At 43.8% G+C, this 22864-nt stretch overlaps 1 protein-coding gene across 4 annotated transcripts in view; it reads right to left on the bottom strand.

Moving 5' to 3' along the window:
• The window catches only part of ARHGEF37 (Rho guanine nucleotide exchange factor 37), a 54425-nt gene extending 43727 nt beyond the window's left edge, over nt 1-10698 (bottom strand). The window contains exons 1-2 of one of the 4 annotated variants that reach the window (XM_063643213.1): nt 10419-10688; nt 8468-8584 (exon numbers count right to left, since the gene is read on the bottom strand). The gene's annotated coding sequence lies outside the window, so the exon portion shown is untranslated. Of the gene's footprint in view, nt 1-8467; nt 8585-9871; nt 10111-10418 lie in introns of all 4 variants that reach the window. The other 3 variants (XM_055285685.2, XM_055285683.2, XM_055285686.2) reach the window with 3 other exon arrangements.
• Nucleotides 10699-22864: the final 12166 nt, after the last annotated feature.

The following is a 22864-nucleotide window of genomic DNA, read 5'->3' on the forward strand; positions in this document are numbered from 1 at the left end:
GAGAAGCCAGGCAAATGGTCTCACACCTATCATCCCAGCTACTCAGGAAGCTGAGGAGGGAGGATCACTTGAGTCCAGGAGTTCAAGGCTGCAGTGAACTATGAGCGCACTACTGCACTCCAGCCTGGGCAACAGAGAGAGACCTCATCTCTTAAAAAAAGACAAAGGCTGGCTGAGCACGGTGGCTCACGCCTGTAATCCTCAAATTTTGGGAGGCCGAGGTGGGTGGATTGACTGAGCTCACGAGTCTGACACCAGCCTGGGCAGAAGCAATAGCCTGCTGCAGAAGTATTAACTCTAGAACATTCAACTGTTTTTTTTTTTTTTTTTTTTTTTTTTTTGAGATGGAATACAAAAGTCCTAGCTCCTCAGCAGGCTAAGGCAGGAGGATTGTTTTGAGCCCAGGAGGTTGAGACCACAGAGAGCCAGGCACGGCATGGCCATGATTGTGCCACTGCAGCCTGGGCATCAGAGACAGACTCTGCCTCAAAAAAGAAAAAAAGAACTAAAAGAGGTCCTCTGTACTATTCACCCATGTTTCCCCAGTGGTTACATCTTATTTAAATATAGCACAACATCAAAACCAGGAGATGGGCATTGGTATAATACATGTTTGTGTTTGATTGTTCTATTCCATTTTATTACGTGTAGATTTGTGTAGCCACCACCTCAATTAAATTACAGAACACACCTATAATCCCAGAACTTTGGGAGGACGAGGCGGGAGGATCACTTTAGCTCAGGAGTTTGAGACCACAGTGGGCAACGTGGTGAAACCCCATCTCTATAAAAAAACACATAAAAATTAGCCAGGTGTGGTGATGCACATCTGTAGTCCCAGCTACTCCGGAGTCTGAGGTGGGAGCCATTCTCTGCCTGGGAGGCAGAGGTTGCAGTAAGCCAAGAACCAAGATCACACCACTGCACCCCAGCCTGGGCAAGAAGAGCGAAACTCTGTCTCCAAAAAAAAAAAAAAAGAATAAAATAGCCAGGCCAGACGTGGTGGCTCACACCTGTAATCCCAACACTTTGGGAGGCCAAGGTGGGAGGATCACGAGGTCAGGAGTTCAAGACCAGCCTGACCAACATGGTGAAACCTCGTCTCTACTAAAAATACAAAAATTAGCCAGGCATGGTGGTGTGCACCTGTAATCCCAGCTACTCAGGAGGCTGAGGTAGGTGAATTACTTGAACCTGGGAGGCAGAGGTTGCTGTGAGCCAAGATTGTGCCACTGCACTCCAGCCTGGGCAACAGAGTAAGACTCCATCTCAAAAAAAAAAAAAAAAGTTGAATGATCTGCAGTTAATACTTCTGCAGCAAGCTACTGCTTCTGATTCTAGAATAGAATAAAACTGAGTTAATTCTCTTCTCTTCTGTTCACACTGGCACAGAGGGATTTGGGCATTCCCACATTCATTCAACAAGTATTTGGAGCAACTACTACATGCCAAGCATTTTGCAGGATTCCAGAAATAAAAAGATCAGGAAAAAGCGGGTCTACCATTAGGATCAAGTACTTAAAATATCTGGTTATGGCCGGGCGCGGTGGCTCACGCTTGTAATCCCAGCACTTTGGGAGGCCGAGGCGGGCGGATCACGAGGTCAGGAGATTGAGACCATGGTGAAACCCCGTCTCTACTAAAAATACAAAAAATTAGCCGGTCGTGGTGGCGGGCGCCTGTAGTCCCAGCTACTCGGAGAGGCTGAGGCAGGAGAATGGCGTGAACCCGGGAGGTGGAGCTTGCAGTGAGCCGAGACTGCGCCACTGCACTCCAGCCTGGGCGACAGAGCAAGACTCTGTCTCAAAAAAAAAAAAAAAAAAAAAAAATCTGGTTATTTGTTCCAGGTTTCACTCCACTAAAGGCAGAGGAACTATTTAAATTAAAACATGATGTAGGTTGGGCACAGTGGATCATGCCTGTAATCCCAACATTTTGTGAGGCTAAGGTGGGAGGATTGCTTGAGCTCAGGAGGTGGAGACCAGCCTGGGAAACACAGTGAGACCCCATCACTATCAAAAAAACCAAAAATTTAAATTAGCCAGGCAGCCGGGTGCGGTGGCTCACACCTGTAATCCCAGCACTTTGGGAGGCCAAGACGGGAGGATCACCTGAGGTCAGGAGTTCAAGACCAGCCTGGCCAACATGGTGAAACCCCGTCTCTACTAAAAATACAAAAATTATTATAAGTCGGGCATGATGGCGGGTACCTGTAATCCCAGCTACTCAGGGGGCTGAAGCAGGAGAATCACTTGAACTTGGGAGGCGGAGGTTGCAGCGAGCTGAGATCTCGCCACTGCACTCTAGCCTGGGCAACAAGAGGGAAACTCCGTCTCAAAAACAACAACAAAAAAAAAATTAGCCAGGCATGGTGGTGCATGCCTGTAGTCCCAGCTACTTGGAATGCTGAGGTGGGAAGGTCGCTTGAACTCCGGAAGTTGAGGCTACAGTGAGCAGTGATCATGCCACTGCACTCCAGCCTGGACAACAGAGTGAGACCCTGTCTTATAAATTAATTAATTAATTAATAAAACATTATGTGTCAATTAAAAACATAATAAAACTTTTAAAAAATGATATGGACATCCTGATTATTTAATCCCTTTCAAGAGAGAAGAAGTAACAAGAGGAAACAATACTCCAAACCTTTTTTTTTTTTTTTTTTAAGAGACAGGATCTCACTCTGTCACCCAGGGCTGGAGTACAGTGATGCAATCCTGGGCTCAAGCAATCCTCCCACGTAGCTGGGACTACAGACATGTGCCACCATGCCCAGCTAATTTTCTAACTTTTTGTAGAGATGGGGTCTCACTTGTTTCCGAGGCTGGTCTCTAACTCCTGGCCTCAAGTGATCCTCTCATCTTGGCCTCCCAGTGCACTGGGATAACAGGCGTGAGCCGCTGAGGCTGGCCTAGTTTTGACCAACTAGAGGAACTGAATGGAAAAATGGAACTAAGCAGATCCCTGGGGAAAGTGAAACTATCATTTGAAAGTTCTTTCAGAAGATAAAATGTCAGGGCAGGGAAAGTTGAGGATCCATCAGCTAGCTGACCACCAAGGCTTTAAAGAGGAGCCATTTTATTTATTTATTTAAAAAAATTTTTTTCTTTCCCTTTCTTACTCCCGGAAGGAGCCAATTTAAACATTTAAGGAAGGGGGAAAAAAAGGAAAACAATCTGGTCTCAGACTCCAGGAATGGTTCATAGAAAGCGGTCAAAGGTAAAGTTCAGACATCATGAGAGCAAAGGACTCTGTTGAAGAATAAAGGGGTCGGCATGGTGGCTCATGCCCATAATCCCAGCACTTTAGAAGGTCAGGCGGGCAGATCACATGAGGCCAGGAGTTCGAGACCAGCCTGGCCAACATGGCAAAACCCCATCTCTGCTAAAAAATACAAAAACTTAGCCAGGCGTGGTAGCACACGCCTGTAATCTCAGCTACTTGGGTGGCTGAGACACAAAAATTGCTTGAACCTTGGAGGCAGAGGTTGCTGTGAGCTGAGATCATGCCACTGCACTCCAGCCTGGGTGACAGCAAGATTCTGTCTCAACAAACAAACAAACAAACAAACAAAAAAACAGGCTGGGCACGGTGGCTCACGCCCGTAATCCCAGCACTTTGGGAGGCCAAGGTTGGCAGATCACGGGGTCAGGAGTTCGGGACCAGCCTGACCAACATGGTGAAACCCTGTCTCTACTAACAATACAAAAAAATTAACCGGGCGTGGTGGCACACGCCTGTAATCCCAGCTACTCAGGAGGCTGAGGCAGGAGAATCGCTTGAACCCAGGAGGCAGAGGTTGCAGTGAGCTGAGATCACACCACTGCACTCCAGCCTGAGCGACAGAGTGAGACTTTGTCTCCAAAAAAAAAAAAAAAAAAAAAGAATAAAGGGAGGGAACACCTACAGAAACAAGAATGTGCACACGGGGACCCTGGCTACTAAGCCTGGTTTATAAAGATAGACACCATAGTCAGAAGGGAGGATCCTGTACAAAGGGCTTCCAGAACTCTAAAACCCTCAAAAGAGCTGAAATCAACAAAATTATAAGGATAACTTCCAAAGTCCCATCCCTACTATCACTACCAAGCATATTTTAAGACTGATGTTCAGAAAAAGTAAGAGAAAGGCACACTATTTGGTGGCAGTGCTTTCCTCTTCTTAGTTCTAAAGATTGATTGTGAGAGGTATGGTGAAGGTTAGGAGCCCAGGCCCCAGAGCCAGAAAAACCTCATTTCAAATGCTGATTCTGCAATCCATTAGCTAGCTTTCCTAGGATATTTATATAACCTTTCTTACAGGGTTGTTATAAGATTTCTTAAGATAATCCAAGTAAAATATTTAATAGAGTGCCCGGTACATGGTAAACTCTCAATTATAGTAGCCGTGGTTTTTTGCTTCTATTATTGTTAAGCTGGAAAGGGTAGCATTACCATTGATCAGATGTATGAAGTTGTCTAAAGACACATGGCTGATCTAGATGCATAATATTTAAGCAGGTGCCATGAACAGCTAATCATAATAATAAGAAGAACTATATATCAGAGCCTTACTGAGAATAAGACTAATACCATAGAAATAGAACTGAGAGACTGAGAAAGAGACTGAAATGATGGCATGACTCACTTCAGCCATGATAGAGACTGATTCCCTTTTTCGTATGAGCGAATACATTTTTATTCCTCATCCTCCTTTTGCCTAAGCCACTCTGAGCTGGATTTCTGCCACTTGATTAAAACAAATAGTTCATTAGCCCTTAGAAAGGGAAACAGAGATCATCTGGAGTCAGCATAGGCTAATTTAATAAAAACTGGTCATGCCAGAGTTTCCTCATTCTCTTACTGACAGTCAACTAGATCAGTACATCAAAGGAATGCTGTAGTCCAGTGTATCTGGACCAGGAAGTTGTTGTCAGTCTCTTGTGACATACTTACACACATGGAATAAGAGGCAGTGGTGGAGGCTGGTGCAGAGGGCAGAGACAGGACAGTAATAAGGACTAAAAAGTGATAAAACTACCAAATTCGAAGAGTGTTGATCAGTGTCCACCGCTGGGCTCTGTTTTGTTTTATTAAAGATATCTACTAATTTATGCTTTCCAACTCTGAGACCATCTGGGTCTAAACCTCCACCACCTTTCTCCTGGACTGGTACAACAGCTTCCTGACTGGATACACAGCATCAGAGTGGAGTGGTCTTTCAAAAACATAAAATTGGGCTGAGCATGATGGATCACACCTGTAATCCCTGCACTTTGGGAGGCCGAGGCAGGTGGATCACCTGAGGTCAGGAGTTCGAGACCAGCCTGGCCAAAATGGCGAAAACTCATCTCTAACAAAAATTAAAAGAAAAATTAGCCAGGCATGGTGGTGCATGCCTGTAGTCCCAGCTCGGGAGGCTGAGGCAGGAGAATCACTTGAACCTGGCAGGTGGAAGTTGCAGTGAGCTGAGATTGCGCCACTGCACAACCTGAGCAACAGAGCAAGACTCCATCTCAAAAACAAAAACAAAAAACAAAAAAACATAAAATTTGTCACTTTACTTCTCTGCCTGAAACCCAGACAAGTCTATCCCTGATTTCCACCACCCTTCAAATGAACCACTCCTTTCCCGTGATAATTATTTTGTTTATTCTATTTGTTGTATTACTCAGAGTTTCGTTCAAAATAATGTAAACTCCATGAGGGCAGGGATCATGTGTCTATTATTCATCAGTGCATTACCTAGTGTTTACTCTAGATCTAGCATATAGTTGGTGCTCAATTAATTGAATTAATGAATGGAAGACATGGGCAAACACTGGCAGAATAAAGATCAAATTGTCAATGACATTGTCGCAACTGGAGTTAGACTGATATGATCATACACAACTCTTGGTTCTTCTTGGAAGCCACCAAAAAGTTTGAGGTCAGGTATGGAATAGCAACTCCATTTGAATTTTATATAAAATGAAAAATACAGGCCAGGCACAGTGGCTCACACTTGTAATCCCAGCACTTTGGAAGGCCAAGGCAGGCAGATCACTTGAGGTCAGGAGTTCGAGACCAGCCTGGTCAACATGGTGAAACCTTGCCTCTACTAAAAATACAAAAATTAGCTGGGCATGGTGGCACATGCCTGTAATCCCAGCTACTTGGGAGGCTGAGGCAGGAGACTCGCTAGAACCCAGGAGGCAGAGGTTGCAGTGAGCGGAGATCACGCCACTGCACTCCAGCCTGGGCAACAGAGCAAGACTCCGTCTCTAAATAAATAAATAATACAGTATGCACTATGTAGTGTTTTTTGCCTGGGGCTTTCTTTCAGAAAAATTATTTTGAGATCCATTCATATGGAAGCATTACTTTCCATTGCTTAGCAGAATTCTGTTATATGAATATACCACAATTTGTCTCTTCATATACCGAATAAACAACTGTTTGTTTCCTGTTTCACTATTACAATAAAGCTGGACCTGGGAGTGAAGTTTCTGGATAACATGATAAGTGTATCTTTAACTTTATAAGTTAAGTGCGTATTTAACTAAGATCTTTTTGAAAGTGGTTGTACCATTTTACGTTGCAACCAATGGTATATGAGTTCCAGTTCCTCTACCTTCTGGTCAACATTTGGTAGAGCCAATCTTTTCATTTTAGCCATCCTAATAGTTATGAAGTGATATTTCACTGTGGTTTTAATGTGCATTTCCCTAATGAGTAATGATCTTGAGTATCTTTTCAAGTGGTTATTTGCCACCTATATATATTCTTTGGACAACATTTTTAAAAATTGTTTAAATAATGAAAGAGGCTCTTGCTCATTATATAACTAGATAAACAATATAGAAACATGCAAAGAAGGCCAGGCATGGTGGCTCATGCCTGTAATCCTAGCACTTTGGGAGGCCAAGGCAGGCAGATCATCTGAGGTCAGGAGTTCAAGACCAGCCTGGCCAACATGGTGAAACCCTGTCTCTACTGAAAATACAAAAATTAGCCAGAAGTGGTGGCACATGCCTGTAATCCCAGCTACAATCCCAGCTACTCAGGAGGCTGAGGCAGGAAAATCACTTGAACCCAGGAGGTGGAGGTTATTGTGAGCAGAGATCATGCCATTGCACTCCAGCCTGGGCGACAGAGCGAGACTCCATCTCAAAAAAAAAAAAAAAGAAAGAAAAAGAAAAAGAAACACATAAAGAAGAGTTCATAGTCAAAATTAGAAAAAACATCCTAATATTTTAGAAACTACTATGAAACAAAATAGAGCCACAGAGCCAAAAAGGGAAGGAATTTTCCAAGTCACTGTGCTTACAGAAAAGGACTTCTCTATGTTGATAAATAAATGATTGGAAGTGAGGAGGAAAGAGAGCAACAGACATCCCCTCTCCCATATGCAGACAGACATACACATTCTCTCTCTCTTTCCTGGAGGAAAAACTCCCCTTTATAAATACATGGAGAGGACAGGTGGTATGTGTCTTAACCCAAATCAAATAGCAGCTATTTGTCCTTAGCCATATTTCCCCAGCTCTATTTGGAAGGCCTAAAAAGGTCTTCCAAAAGAGGAAGGAGACAACACAGTATTTTTTTAAAGCAGTTATTTTTATAGATAAGTGAGCCTGCCCAGGCTCTGTCATCATAAGTTTGGATCCATAGATTTAAAGTTCTTGAGCCTTCCAGTATTAGGGAATTAAGAAAATAATAACAATTATTAGAATTATAAAATTCTCTGGGCGCAGTGGCTCACGCCTGTAATCCCAGCACTTTGGGAGGCTGAGGTGGCAGGATCACTGGCATCCAGGAGTTCATGACCAGTGTGGGCAATATAGCAAGACCCTGTGTCTACAAAAAGTAAAAAATTAGCCAGGTGTGGCGGCATATGCCTGTAGTCCCAGCTACTCAGAAGGCTGAGGCTGGAGGATTGCTTGAACCTGAGCAGTTGAGGCTGCAGTGAGTTGTGACTGCATCACTGCACTCAGCCTGGGCAACAGAGCGAGGAGATCCTGTCTCTAAATAAACAAACAAATAAACAAATTCTTCAGCTTATCAATAAACAAGCAATAGGCTTTGGACAGTCAAGCTCTACAAATGCCATTTTGCTTCTGTTACAGCACATGAAAACACATTCCCTACTTCATTAGTTAAATAAAAAGCCATTTATTTGATCTAGGGCAGAATCAACCAAGGCACTGTTTACCACAGTAATCTGCTGATCCAAGAGGGATGTGAGCCAACTGCCAGCAACTCCTGTTCCCTGGCAGAAATTCAGCTGAGGCTCTATTGCTGAGTAAGGGTGGGTGCTGCTCAGGTCCCAGTTTATGTCCTATTTCCTCTCATTTAAAAACAAACTCTATAGGCCGGGCATGGTGGCTCATGCCTGTAATCCCAGCACTTTGGGAGGCCGAGGTAGGCGATTGCCTGAGCTCAGGAGTTTGCAATCAGCCTGGGCAACACAGTGAAACCCCATCTCTACTAAAATACAAAAAATTAACCGGGCGTAGTGGCGTGTGCCTGTAGTCCCAGCTACTCAGGAGGCTGAGGCAGGAGAATTGCTTGAACCCGGGAGGCGGAGGTTGCAGTGAACCGAGATCATGCCATTGCACTCCAGCCTGGAAGACAGAGCAAGACTTTGTCTAAAAAAACAAACAAACAAACAAACAAAAAACAACAACCGAAAAAACAGGGTGTTGACCCCATTTGAAAGAGGCAAGTGAAGCCCAGTAAGCACTCCTTGTTACAGTATCTGGTAGTTTCTACTTTCAGCTTTTGATTTGGTGTCAAATATTGAGGGTAGTGCCTTGCTGCACCCTTATTTAGGATACCATCATGAAGGTATGTGGTGTGGTCTGTAAGTCTTAATAGGGCTGACTTTATTTTTTCATGTTTATAATTTTTTAAATTGTATTTTATTTCAGATACAGCCCAATTTCTTCCAGGTCATCAATCTTTCCTAACTACCACAGCTTTGATTTTGTGTGTCATCACTTTTTTTTAATTAATGCATAAGAGATGTACATAGTTTCAGGGTACCTGTGATACTTTAATATATTTATAAAGATCAAATCAGTGTACTTGGGATAGCCATCACTTTAAATATTTGTCTTTTTTTTTTTTTTTTGAGACAGAGTCTTGCTCTGTCGCCCAGGCTGGAGTGCAGTGGCACGATCTCGGCTCACTGCAAGCTCCGCCTCCCAGGTTCACGCCATTCTCCTGCCTCAGCCTCCCGGGTAGCTGGGACTACAGGCGCCCGCCACCACGCCCGGCTAATTTTTTATATTTTTAGTAGAGATGGGGTTTCACCGTGCTCTCGATCCCCTGACCTCGTGATCCGCCCACCTCGGCCTCCCAAAGTGCTGGGATTACAAGCGTGAGACACCGCGCCCAGCCATTTGTCTTTTCTTTATGCTAGAACCATTCAAATTATTCTCTCTAGCTATTTTGAAATATACAATAGATTATTGTAAACTATAGTCACCCTATAATCGTCAGCACTTTTACTGAGCATATATTATGTCAAGCACTAGCCTTTATGTTCATTCTTAAGTCTGACAATAACCTGGAGGATGAAGCAGACACTCTCATCCCCCGTCTACACATAAAACTGGGCCTTGAAGAGGTTAAACTATGCTTCCTGGATCACACAGCTAGCTGTCTGGACGCACAGCAGGTACTCCTCCACCAGCTGCCTCCCTTCAAAGGAGCAAAGAAAGTGCTCTGAAACCACCCTGCCTGAGTGCCAGCCTGCAGGCATTCCTTACAGCAGGAATTCATGTCAAATCTCAAACTGTGCACAAGGCTTTGTGTGAACCCTTCTGCGGGGAGTGGACACAGATCTCTAAGGGGTCAGGGACCCCCAGAAAGTTAAGAACCAGTGCCTGGGCAGGCTGTCCGCTTACCCACTGTAAGTTTCTGGCGTTCAGAAGCCGGATGTTCTGACTTCCAGTCCCAGCTTTGGCACGACTTTTCTGAGGGACCTTAGCCAAGTCACCTCACCTATGGATCACGGATTTCTGTTCTCTTTTTTCCTGGCCTTGACTGTCTATTCATAATTATATTTTGCTTGGCAAGGATTCTTTACCATTGTATTTTTCCATTGTTATAATGTATGCATTCTTTCTAAAAGCTGTCTGAAGTCCTGCACGGAAGAAGGCAGAGAGAAACAGGAACAAAGAAGAATAATGTTTTTCCAGGCCGGCTTACCTCCCTGGGCCTCAGTTTCCCACCTGTAAAACGACTAGGGTAGGCCATATGGACCAGGTGGCTTACATTCCCATAAGGCTCAAGACACAAAGCTAGCTACCAAGCAAGTTGGGACCCGGGAGGTCGTCGCATCCTGCCTTTCTCTGTCCCACCTCCCTTTTCTGATCCTCCCAGCAGCTGTTTCCTGCACTCCTCCCCAGCCCCATCCTGCTTGACCAGGCCCCAATCGCCCGGCGGACTCACCTGCGCGCGCAAGGTGCCTGCCGGCGCTCACGCACGGAGGTCGGCCGCCCGGGCAACAGCGCAGCCGGGGCAGGAGGGGTGCGTCGCCCAGCTCCCGGAACCCGCGCCGCTCCGGGTGGCTGTGCCCACCGAGGGCGCTGGCGGGCGCGGCTATGCCCACGCAGCTGCCTGCGTGCGTGCGTGCGCCGCGAGGGGGTGGCTGGTCTCCAGCCTTTGTTAATTGTCTTTCTGGAGCAAGGTTGTTTTCTGTTCGCTGCTCCCGGAGTCAGCCCCGGCCGGCTCGGAACCGTGCCCTGGCTGGCAGCCAACCCGAAGCATTGCAGGCGGAGTTTAGCGACGTGCCGGCACCCACCCTCCCGCGGCCTCTCATTAAGCCACCTTCTCCGCGGGCTCGTCATCCCGAAAACAGGAGCCGGCATTTAGGCCACCCGGTGGGAATGCTGACCCCGGTATTACTGGATACCTGTGCTCCTGCCCGAATCACCAAACTTTAGGGCTGGGCCTCAGTTTAATTCTTAGTGTTTGCTGCCGAGGAGCCCTTGGTTCTTGCCCCAGCTCTCCTGGGAGCCCTGCACAACCTTAGCCAAGTCGGCCAGTCTCTTCCACGACATGACGGTGTTGGTCCATTCTTTCACTCTACTGGGAGCAAGACACTGTTCTGGGCACAGAGAACACAACAGTTAACACGATAGACAAGGTCCTGGCCTTATTGGGCTCCTGTGCTAGACACTAAACCCACCATTGAAAGTGATAGTTGCTATGAAACGCATGTAAAGTTTCATATCGGGGCAACCAAACCTTGTTTGTAGCATCAGGAATGGACAAGATTAGCTTTTCTCATTCTGCCACTTCTTTTATTCTTATTTTCATTTTTAGGGCTTAATTTAGGGCTTATTATTTATTATTACTGCTGGTAGTAGTCGTATTGCTACTAAGGGCCAGGCGCTATACTAAATGTTTTATTTGTACTGTCTCAATTATCTCATTCACAATTTCTCTAAGAGATAGGTATCATTATTATTATCCTCATTTTCAAGAGAGAGAAACTTAAGCTACAGAGGTGAAAATAACTTGCCCATGACACACAACTACTAAGTGACAGTGCCAGTATTCGAATTCAGACTATCTGTGGGTTCAGGGTGCTTAACCACCACTCTACACTCATAAAAACGTGAAAACCAAAACAGTGTCTTCTCTTGAATGTGACAGATGAGGGCAACTGAAGGGGAGAGGGGTGGTATAGCTTGCAGAAGAGAAAAACCAAGGGTGCCGGGCGCGGTGGCTCACAGCTGTAATCCCAGGACTTTGGGAAGCTGAGGGGGGGCAGATCACCAGGTCAAGAGATCGAGAGCATCCTGGCCAACATAGTGAAATCCCGTCTCTACTAAAAATAGAAAAATTAGCTGGGTGTGGTGGTGCATGCCTGTAATCCCAACTGCTTGGGAGGCTGAGGCAGCAGAATCACTTGAACCCTGCAAGCGGAGGTTGCAGTGAGCTGAGATCACACCACTGAACTCCAGCCTGGCAACAGAGCAAGACTCTGTCTCAAAAAAAAAAAAAAAAAGAAAAAGAAAAGAAAGAAAAAAGAAAAGCAAGGGAAGTTGAGGACTTTTCAAAAAAGTAGTGCTGTGGATTAGACCTAACCTGTGTGACCTTAGAGGCCACCAGGATGCAGAAAGCTGTAAGGAGATGCATTGCAATTTAAAATGTAAGGAAGAACTTTTCTAACAATTTGAGTATTTCAAAAATAACATCAGTTGGCAGGGCACGGTGGTTCACGCCTGTAATCCCAGCACTTTGGGAGGCCAAGGAGGGTAGATCACTTGAGGTCAGGAGTTCGAGGCCAGCCTGGCCAACATGTTGAAACCCCGTCTCTACTAAAAATACAAAAATTAGCTGAGCATGGTTGTGGGCACCTGTAATCCCAGCTACTCGGGAGACTGAGACAGAAGAATCACTTGAGCACTGGAGGTGGAGGTTGCAGTGAGCCAAGATTGCACCACGGCACTCCAGCCTGGGTGACAGAGAGAGACTCTGTCTCAAAAATAATAATAATAATAATAATAACATCAGTTGCCTGGAGAGCATATCCTGTCACTAAAAGTAAACATTCAAGCAGAGAAGCTTATTAGGGATGCTTCAAAGAAAAGTCAGGTACAAGTTAAAAACTGATTGAGGTGATCTCTAAGGTTCCCTTCAATTTTGATATTTTGTCTATTCTAACCTACTGATAAAGAAAACAACTGAGTCTTAGAGTGGCTAAGTGGCTTGTCCAAAGTCAGCCGGGAAGTGAAGAGCTGACCCCAAAGCTGAGACTGATTCCTAGATCAGCCTTCCTGATTGTTTCCAGGTGAGGGTCTTGTGAGTGCTCAACGCCTCAGTTCACACTCCTGTAAAGTGTGTATGTGCCTGACCAGTTTTTCCTGAATGTGTGAAATCATCTGCTTTACATATTTTACTTTGCATTTTTTTCAGAAGTATATGATGGAATACTTTGCACTTGTAATGTGCGCCCGTCTTCCTTGCTTGTGTTGAGTATTCTGTGGTTTTAGATGTAAGTGTCAACACTCCCCGGGGCAGCTGCTGTATTACAGGATCCCAAGTATTTACTTGGCAATTTAAGGAGACCGAAATGAGCTGAATAATATTTTTCATTTGAAACTGATGTTTCTTTTATTCTATTTTAGGACTCAGTTATTTTGAGTGGCATTTCTAATGCACTGCCACTAATTCCACCATCTTTCACCTTAGTCACACAGATTTTGATGAGCAGCAATCTACTTGTTGACTTCAGAAGGGGCATTATTTTCTCAGTCCTCTGGAGAGATGTTTGCTTTTGACTGGAAACCTCTAACAAAGGAATCCATTTGCTTTCTAGAACATTTACAAAGAAATGGACATCACCTTGCCCTCAGTGACACTAATCCAAAGAAGAAAGGGTTCCCTTTCACTTCTACCTTTGACAGAGTGATCCATTTTTAAATTTTATGTATTTTGAAAAGAAAATACATGTGCCAGTTCAAAATTCAAAAGCATACTGTCAGGGTTAGCTTATTGATCTTTAGATTCCTCTTATTGCCTGGCATAATGCCTTGTGCATAGTAGGTGCTGAATAAGTGTTCGTTGAATGGGTGGATAAGTGAGTGTGAAGACATTGTAGGAGGCAAAGAGGTGGATTAGGGTGGGGCAGCAGACATTTGAGAGTCAAGAGACAACAGCCCCTTTCCTTGGTATTTTTTCTTTTGCCTGAGGTATATGGGCCTTAAAGGGAGCCCTGACAGAATTCCTAGACCAGTTGCAAATTTGACCATGTATACTATTAAGGGATTTTTACTAAAATAAGCAGAACTGGAGTCTTTTGGGTTGCACATTACCTAAAGACTAGTTACTAGCCAGAGTCCATGGTTGCAAGCAACAAAAGCTGATTCTGGTTAACCAAAGCAGAAAAGGAATTTCTTGAAAGAGTAATGGGAAGCTCAAAGAATCAGCAGAAAGGCTAGAGAACAGGGTTAGTAATATAGACAGGCGCCATGGGAGGCCAGGTGGCCAGATCCACAGAGGAGACCATGCCAGAGGAAGGATGCTTCTGCTGGACACTGACAATGCCACTGGCCCTGCCATTCAGGCTCTGGTCCTGGGGACTGGATGCCATAGATGACCTAGCTGCCATTACTGTTACCGGATACTGAATGTCACCACCACTGAAATTCACTAAAATTTACTGAATAAACTTTACACATTGCCTGCTTCTCTTCACTCTTCTTTCCAGAATCATAATCAGAGAAAACTGATACTGAGGCCTTTTGGCTTCCATGAATGAGATCCAGGGCCCTGCTTTACACAACGTCCTGTTTCCCTAATGCATAATGGTAACATGGAGGCTGGGCAGCCAGGAAAATGACAAATGTCCACATGGCAGTCATCTTCTAATAATTTGTAGGCCCCAAACTAAAAGAATTGAATATGATCAGTATAATGTGCTTAATACAGCAACTGAGCTGAACTCTCAAAACCTGGAGAAGTGGGTGTTATATTGTTTCTCAACCTTTTATAATTTTAGCTAATCAGAGAACTTCTTTATAGCACTAATACTTTCTTCCCATACCATTTCTTTTAATCATCAGAATCACTTGCAGTTCCAGAGGTAAGCAAAGGAAGGTTGAGAAGAAAGAGGTAAGTTGTGCCAAATGTGTACTTAGCACCACAATACAGGCAATGCTATGAGTCAAGTAAATACATTTTTCTGATAAATTTTTAAAAAGCTGTCTACTTCTTTTAGAGTCTCAGTCTTGGGATCATATCTAATTTTTATTCTACTTTGTGAAATCTACCACTCTTTCCATAGTAATAATGAAAATAGGTGCTACTTATTGAGTGCCTAATACATGTCAGTAATGTTTCATAGATTGTTTCTAATCCTGACAATCATCCTATATGATAGATATTATTTGCATCTTACAGATGATGAAATCGAGGCTCGGAAAGATTAAGTAACTTGTCCAAGATTATATAGCTCATAGGTGACTGGGATTTGAAGCCAAGTCTACTACTATACCACAGTGTTTCTCATGTGGTTGCTTTCTGCAAAGATCTCTATAACCATGTAAAAACTGTATTCTACTAAGTCTAGAACGTAAGTTTTGAGAATTATTTCTTCTGTCCCCTGAGATATCAATTTTTTTTTCAGACAGAGTCTCTCACTCTGTTGCCTGGTCTGGAGTGCAGTGGCACGGTCTCGGCTCACTGCAACCTCTGCCTCCCAGGTTCAAGCGATTCTCGTGCCTTGGCCTCCCTAGTAGCTGGGATTATAGGTGTGCACCACCAGGCCTGGCTAATTTTTGTATTTTTAGTAGAAATGGGTTTTCACCATGTTGGCCAGGCCGGTCTTGAACTCCTGACCTCAGGTGATCCACCTGCCTCACCTCCCAAAGTGCTGGGATTACAGGTGTGAGCCACCGTGCCTGGCCCTGAGATATCAATCTGTAAGAAAGACAAGTCAAGAAATTATTGGTTGGCCGGGCGTGGTGGCTCACACATTTATCACATAACAGACAAATTTATATTATGGTGGCTAAACATTTATCACATAACAGACAAATTTAGTAGCCTCATTACTAATGTATAATAAATTTTATAACAAGACTGTCTGCTTTATTGAGCCTATAAGCCAGGCATTCTGCTAGACGATCCTAAAAGATAAGCGTTACCATCTTCTTTCTACAAATGAGAAACCTGAAATTTTGAGAGATTCAGAAGCTCACACAGGCCTTGCTATTAGGAAATGACAGAACTGGGACTGAGACCTCAGTAGTATGACTTCAAAGCCTGCATTTCTTCCAGCATCTCATACCCTCTCTGGGCCTATTTTACAATTTGTTTGTTTATTTGTTTGCTTTTGAGATGGAGTCTCGCTTTGTCACTCAGGGTGGAGTGCAATGGCATGATGTTGGCTCACTGCAACTTCTGCCTCCCGGGCTCAGGAGATTCTCATGCCTAGGCCTCCAGAGCAGCTGGGATTACAGGCATGTGCCACCATGCCCAGCTAATTTTGTATTTTCAGTAGAGACGGGGTTTCACCACTTTGGCCAGGCTGGTCTGGAACTCCTGACTTCAGGTGATCTGCCCACCTCGGCCTCCCAAAGTGCTGGGATTACAGGTATGAACCACTGTGCCTGGCCCTGTTTTACATTTTGTATTGAAAACCACCATTTGGCCAGGCGCCAACATGCCCAGCTAATTTTTTGTATTTTTTGACGGGGGGATGGCGGGGGGTTCACCTTGTTGCCCAGGCTAGTCTCGAACTCCCTGAGCTCAAGCAATCTGCCCAGCTACTTAGGATGCTGAGGCAGGAGAATTGCTTGAACCCGGGAGGCAGAGGTTGCAGTGAGCTGAGATTGCGTCACTGCACTCCAGCCTGGGCGACAGAGCAAGACCCTGTCTCCAAAAAAAAAAAAAAAATACTCCTTTGGTTGCAGTGACAGAAATCCAACTTATCCAAAAACTACAATGTCCAACAGAAGAAAGGACCATCTCTACTTTGTGTCTCTTCAAGAGAGGAAGCCCCTTGAAGAAGCTCTCCAGCAGACCCTTCCTCATGTCTCATTGCTTTGGATAGTATCCCATGTGCGTACCTAAACCAATCACTGGCCTAGAGGGATGAAGACCCAACACTGGGTCAGTCCCCTGAGCATAGAGCCATGTAGCCTTAACAAAACTGGGATCTTACTGGGTAAGAGGAAAGAAAAAGAGGAATGCTCTTAGGTAGGCAGCCAACGGTGTCTGCTACAACAGGGAGTTGGCAATTCTACAGGGAAATTAGGGAGCCAAAGATAAGGTGACCTTTCCTACCGAGTCTGTAAAGAAACATTTCTTACCAGGAAAATGAAAAGTTATACCAGACAGAAAGTACAGACGAGGCATAACAATATGAAACTAGCTTGTGTTTTCAGAAACTGCAGGAACTTCATTATAAGTGGATTGAATGATCTGCATGGATTGTTCAGTGACAGACAAGACTGGAGGCATAAGCAGGCACCAGATCGTGGAGGGCATAGGTGCCATACTCAAGAATTTAAATGTAATCTGTAGGTAATGGGGGAGCCATTGAAGAATGAGAACAGCATAATATTATTTAATTCTAGAAAGATCATCTGTCTAGAGAGTGGAAAACGGATCCCAGAAGACATAAGGCTGAGGTGAGAAATCATTTAGGAAGTTGTAGTATTCGGCCAAAGGAGAGACAAAGCCTCAGATTAAGGTGCAGTGATAGTGAGGTAGAAGAGGAGAAAGTAAAACTTTGATGGAGTATCTGTAGAATTTGGTGACCTATGGGATGTAAGGGGATGAGTACCTGGGCTGACTGGGATTTTTATCTTGGATAGTCAGGTGGATGATGGATGAGACAAAATTTGGGCTAGCTGATACCTGTGCTATGCAAGTGAAGGTGTCAACGGGAAGATGGATGTAAGGTTCTGAGACAGGGAAGTTTGGATTGGCAATATAGACTAGGTCACTGGCATATCCATTGTACATGAAGCCATAAGATGAATGAGATCACTCTAGGAAAGCAGTAAATGCACGAAAAGAAGAGGGCTAAGGCCAAAAAACTGGTGAACACAACCAAGGGGCAGGAAAGAACGGGGAGCGAGCAAAGAATGAGATGGAGCAGTCAGATAGAGCTGTGAGGAGACCCAGCCTTTTAGTAAACTTCCTGATAGACAATATCCTCCAACTTCTGTGTTTCAGTCTGGTCCCATACCACCAGATAAAATTATAGTTGAAATTCTGGATCAGTACCCTTCCAAGTATTGTCTGAATGATTGTAATATTTGATTTTTATTTATTGGTTTCTAGATGAAAGTTTCCTGTGTTAGTGCACCTCTGCTAGAAGCTGCATGAGAAAAAAGTCTAGTGAAAGGGAAACTCCCTCTCCTGAAACATGCATTCAGTTCCTTGGAATACAATCTCAAGGTCTTGTCACTACAGATTTAATAATCTGCCATTGTGTGGGCAAGAATAGAAATAATTTATAAAGGTGCAAGTTGATACAACCATTTTCACTCAGACATTTCATTTCTATTAATTTATCCTATCACACAAAGTGTATAAAGATATTTGCATAAGGATGTTTATTGTGACTTAAAAAACATCCAAGTGAAAAGTTAAAAATAGCCCATATAACTATCAACAGGATACTGGTTAATAAATCCCAGTATCTCACACAATGGAATACTATGCAGCCAATAAGAACAAGGTTAATCTATGAGTATTGACATGTAAGGATATCCATGCTATAGATATGATATATTGTGAATTTTAAAAAGCAGGTTATAGGCCATATATTTATATATATGTAAATATATATATGGTGCATATATAATCTACTGAATCATTCAACAGATATTATTGAAGCAGGCACTGTTCTGGGGATACATTAGTAAACAGGACAGAAAAAGTTCCTGTCTCATTGAGCTAATATTCTAGTGAAGGAGGTAAAGTCAATAAAAGAGTAAACACACACACACACACACACACACACACACAATTTTAGATACTAATACATGCCATGAAGGAAAATAAAGCAAGGTAAGAAGTTGAAGAGTAACTGGGCATTGAGTGAATATGGGTAAGGGGATATTTTAAGTAACTTGGTCAAGAAAAGTGCTCCTATGGAGAGAACATTTTAGCAGTGACCCGAATGAAGTAAGGGAATGTATTAGAGTTCTCCAGAGAAAAAGAACTAACAGAGTGTGTATACATACACACACAGAGAGGTTTATTTTGGGGAATTGGCTAATGTGATTATAAGACTTGGAATGCTATGGTTTGGATACAGCTTGTTTGTCCCTACCAAAACTCATGTTGAAATTTGTTCCCCGTGTGGTGGTATTAGGAGGTGGGGCCTAATGAGAGGTGTGTGGAATATGGAGGCTTTACCCTCATGGGTGTCTTGGTACCATCCTCAAGGTAGTGAGTAAATTCTTACTCTGGTGGGAATGGATTAGTTCTTGCAGGAATGGATTAGTTCCTGTGAGAGTAAGTTGTTATAAAGCCAGGATGCCCCTTGGGTCTTCTTTCTTTGCATGTGCCTACTTCCGCTTTGACCTTTTCTGCCAGATTGTGACCCAGCACAGAAGTCCTTGCCAGAAGCCAGGGCCACGCCTTTGAACTGCCAAGCCTGCAGAATTGTGAGCTAAATAAATTTTTTTTTAAATAAATTACCTAGTCTTAGGTATTCTTTCATAGCAACACAAAATGGACTAAGACACTTGGTAAGTCCAAAATCTGCAGTGTAGGCTAGCAGGCTGGAGATTCAGGGAAGACTTGTAGTTTCAGTCCAAACACAATCAGTTTGGCAGAATTCCTTTTTGCTTGGAAGAGGTCAGTCTTTGTTCTCTTAAGGCCTTTAACTGATTGGATAAGGCCTACCCACATTATGGAGGGTAATCTGCTTTACTCAAAGTCCACTAATGTAAAGTTAATCTCATCCAAAAACACTTTCACAGAAACATCCAGAATAATGTTTGACCAAATATCAGGACACTGAGGCCCAGCCAAGTTGATACGTTAACCCTCACAAGTCCATCACTTGTCAGCTTGGCACCCATATGCATCTCCTTAAACCATGCTTCTAAATAAAGACAATAACAAGTTCATACTTCCACCTGATATTACACACTATTCTGCATACAACTGAAAATGCACCAACCCTTTCCCCAGAAGAGAATGCAAAGTCCTTGGGTAATGTTTACTTGTCTCCTTGATAGCCTGTAACTTAAATACTACCATGTGAAGTTAATAATATTTACATACTATGATATTAAGTCAATACATCCTATGTTACGTAAGAGGATAAGAGAAAGAAGAAACAAACTATATATTCTCTCCATATAGATAACCAGTTTTTCCAGCTTCACTGGTTGAAAAGACTTTCTTTTCCTCCACTGAATTGCTTTGATACTTTGGTTGCAAATCAATTGACCATATAAGGGTGGTTCTATTTCTGGACTCTCTGTTCAGTTCAATGTATCAATTTATCTATTCCTATCCCAGTATTACACTATCTTGATTATAGTAGCTTTATATAATAGGAAGTCTTGAAGCCAGGTATTGTAAGACCTCCAAGTTTGTTCTTATTTTCCAGGGTTGTTTTGGCTATGCTAGGTCTTTTGCACTTTCATATAATTTTAAAAATCAGCTCATCAACTTTTTTTTTTTTTTCAGACAGGGTCTCACTCTGTCACCCAGGCTGAGTGCAGTGGAGAGATCACAGCTCACTGCAGCCTCGACCTCTTGGGCTCAAGCAATCCTCCCACCTCAGCCTCCTAAGCAGCACGCACCACCATACCCAGCTAACTTTTTATTTTTTGTAAAGACGGGGTCTTGCTATGTTGCCCAAGCTGGTCTCAAACTCCTGGGCTCAAGTAGTGCTCCTGCTTCGGTCTCCCAAAGTGTTAGGATTACAGGCGTGCACCACCATGCCTGGCCCAGGTTGTCAATTTCTATTTTTAAATAGCCTGCTGTGATTTTGATTAGGATTGAATTTAATCTGTGGATCAATTTGGTGATAAATGACACCTTAACACTTTTTTGTCTTCCAATCCATAAACGTGCACTGTATCCCCATTTACGTAGGTCTTCTTTAATTTCTCTCAGCAAAGTTTTGTAGTTTTCAGTGTAGAGGTCGTACTCAACTTTTGTTGATTCCCTAAAATTTTATTTTTGTATGTAATCCCAGCTACTCAGGAGGCTGAGGCACAAGAATTGCTTGAACCTAGGAGGCAGAGGTTGCAGTGAGCCGAGGTTGTGCCACTGCATGCCAGCCTGGGTGACAGAGAGAGACTCTGTCTGAAAACAAAGCAAAACAAAACAAAACAAAATTTGGCCGTTTGCGGTGGCTCATGCCTGTAATCCCAGCCCTTTGGGATGCTGAGGTGGGTGGATCACCTGAGCTCAGGAGTTCCAGACCAGCCTGACCAACATGGTGAAACCCCATCTCTACTAAATACAAAAAATTAGCTGGGCGTGGTGGCGCATGCCTGCAATCCCAGCTACTTGGGAGGCTGAGGCAGGAGAATCACTTGAACCTGGGAGACAGAGGTTGCAGTGAGGCAAGATTGTGCCATTGCACTCCAGCCTGGGCAACAAGAGTGAAACTCCATCTCAAAAGAATCAAAAACAAAACAAAATCTAGCCAATTAAACATCTTTATTTTTGTGTACAATGTAAGTTAAACTTTTTTTTTTTTTCGAGATGGAGTCTTGCTCTGTTGCCCAGGCTGGAGTGCACTGGCATGATCTCGGCTCACTGCAACCTCCGCCTCCTGGGTTCAAGCGATTCTTCTGCCTCAGCCTCCCAAGTAGCTGGGACTACAGGTGCACACCACCACGCCCGGCTAATTTTTGTAATTTTAGTAGAGATGGGGTTTCACCATATTGGCCAGGGTGGTCTTGAACTCCTGACCTCGTGATCCGCCCGCCTCTGCCTCCCAAAGTACTGGGATTACAGGTGTGAGCCACTGTGCCTGGCCAAACATTTTTTTTTTTTTTTGAGATGGAGTTTTGCACTTGTTGTCCAGGCTTGAGTGCAATGGCAGGATCTTGGCTCACTGCAACCTCCGCTTCCTGGGTCAAGCGATTCTCCTGCCTCAGCCTCCCGAGTAGCTGGGATTACAGGTGCCCACCACCATGCCTGGCTAATTTTGTATTTTTTTAGTAGAGATGGGGTTTTGCCATGTTGGTCAGCCTGGTCTCAAACTCCTGACCTCAGGTGATCCACCCACCTCGGCCCCCCAAAGTGCTGGGATTACAGGTGTGAGCCACTGCACCCGGTAATATAAGTTAAACTTTAAGTTTAATTTTCCAATTGTTTGTTGCTAGTATAGAGACATATAACTAATTTAGATATATTGACCTTGTACCTGGAACCTTGCTAAATTCATTTATTAGTTTTAGTAGGTGTTTTAAAAATTCATGATTTCCTATGTACCAAATCATATCATCTGTGACTAGAGAAAATTTTACTTCATTCTGTCTAATTTTTATGCTTTGTATATCTTTTCTTGCATTATCGTACTGGCTGGGAATTACTACTGCATACACATTAGAATGAATAAACATGAAAAATACTAAAAACATCCAATATAAAACAGTACTCCTACTTTGGAAAAAAATTTGGCAGTTTCTAATAAAGTTAAACATATGGTCAAGTGCAGTGGCTCACACCTGAAATCCCAGCACTTTGGGAGGTCGAGGTGGGCGCATCATCTGAGGTCAGGAGTTGGGGACCAGCCTGGCAAACATGGTGAAACCCCCGCTCCACTAAAAATACAAAAATTAGTCGGGCATGGTGGTGCGCACCTGTAATCTCAGCTACTCAGGTAGGAGGCTGAGGCTGGAGAATCGCTGGAACCTGGGAGGCGGAGGTTGCAGTGAGCCAAGACCGAGCCACTGCACTCCAGCCTGGGTGACAGAGCAAGACTCCGTCTCAAAATAAATAAATAAGGCCGGGCACGGTGGTGTGAGCCTGTAATCCCAGCACTTTGGGAGGCCAAGGTGAGCAGATCACCTGAGGTCGGGAGTTCAAGACCAGCTTGGCCAACATAATGAAACCCCGTCTCTACTAAAAATACAAAAATTAGTCGGGTGTGGTGGCAGGTGCCTGTAGTCCCAGCTACTCGGGAGGCTGAGGCAGGAGAACCACTTGAACCTGGGAGGCAGAGGTTGCAGTGAGCAGAGATTGCACTGCTGTATTCCAGCCTGGGGCAACAGAGTAAGACTCCATCTCAAAAATAAAAATAAATAAATAAATAAATAAATAAATAAATAAATAAATATAAACAGAAACTTCTCTTACTAGGACCCAGCAATTCAACTAGTTCGTATTTGACCAAAATAAATGAAAACATGTGCCCATAGAAAGCCAAGTACAAGAATGTACATACCTTC

This window comes from Symphalangus syndactylus, chromosome 7 (genome assembly GCF_028878055.3).
Source record: "Symphalangus syndactylus isolate Jambi chromosome 7, NHGRI_mSymSyn1-v2.1_pri, whole genome shotgun sequence".
NCBI lineage: Eukaryota > Metazoa > Chordata > Mammalia > Primates > Hylobatidae > Symphalangus > Symphalangus syndactylus.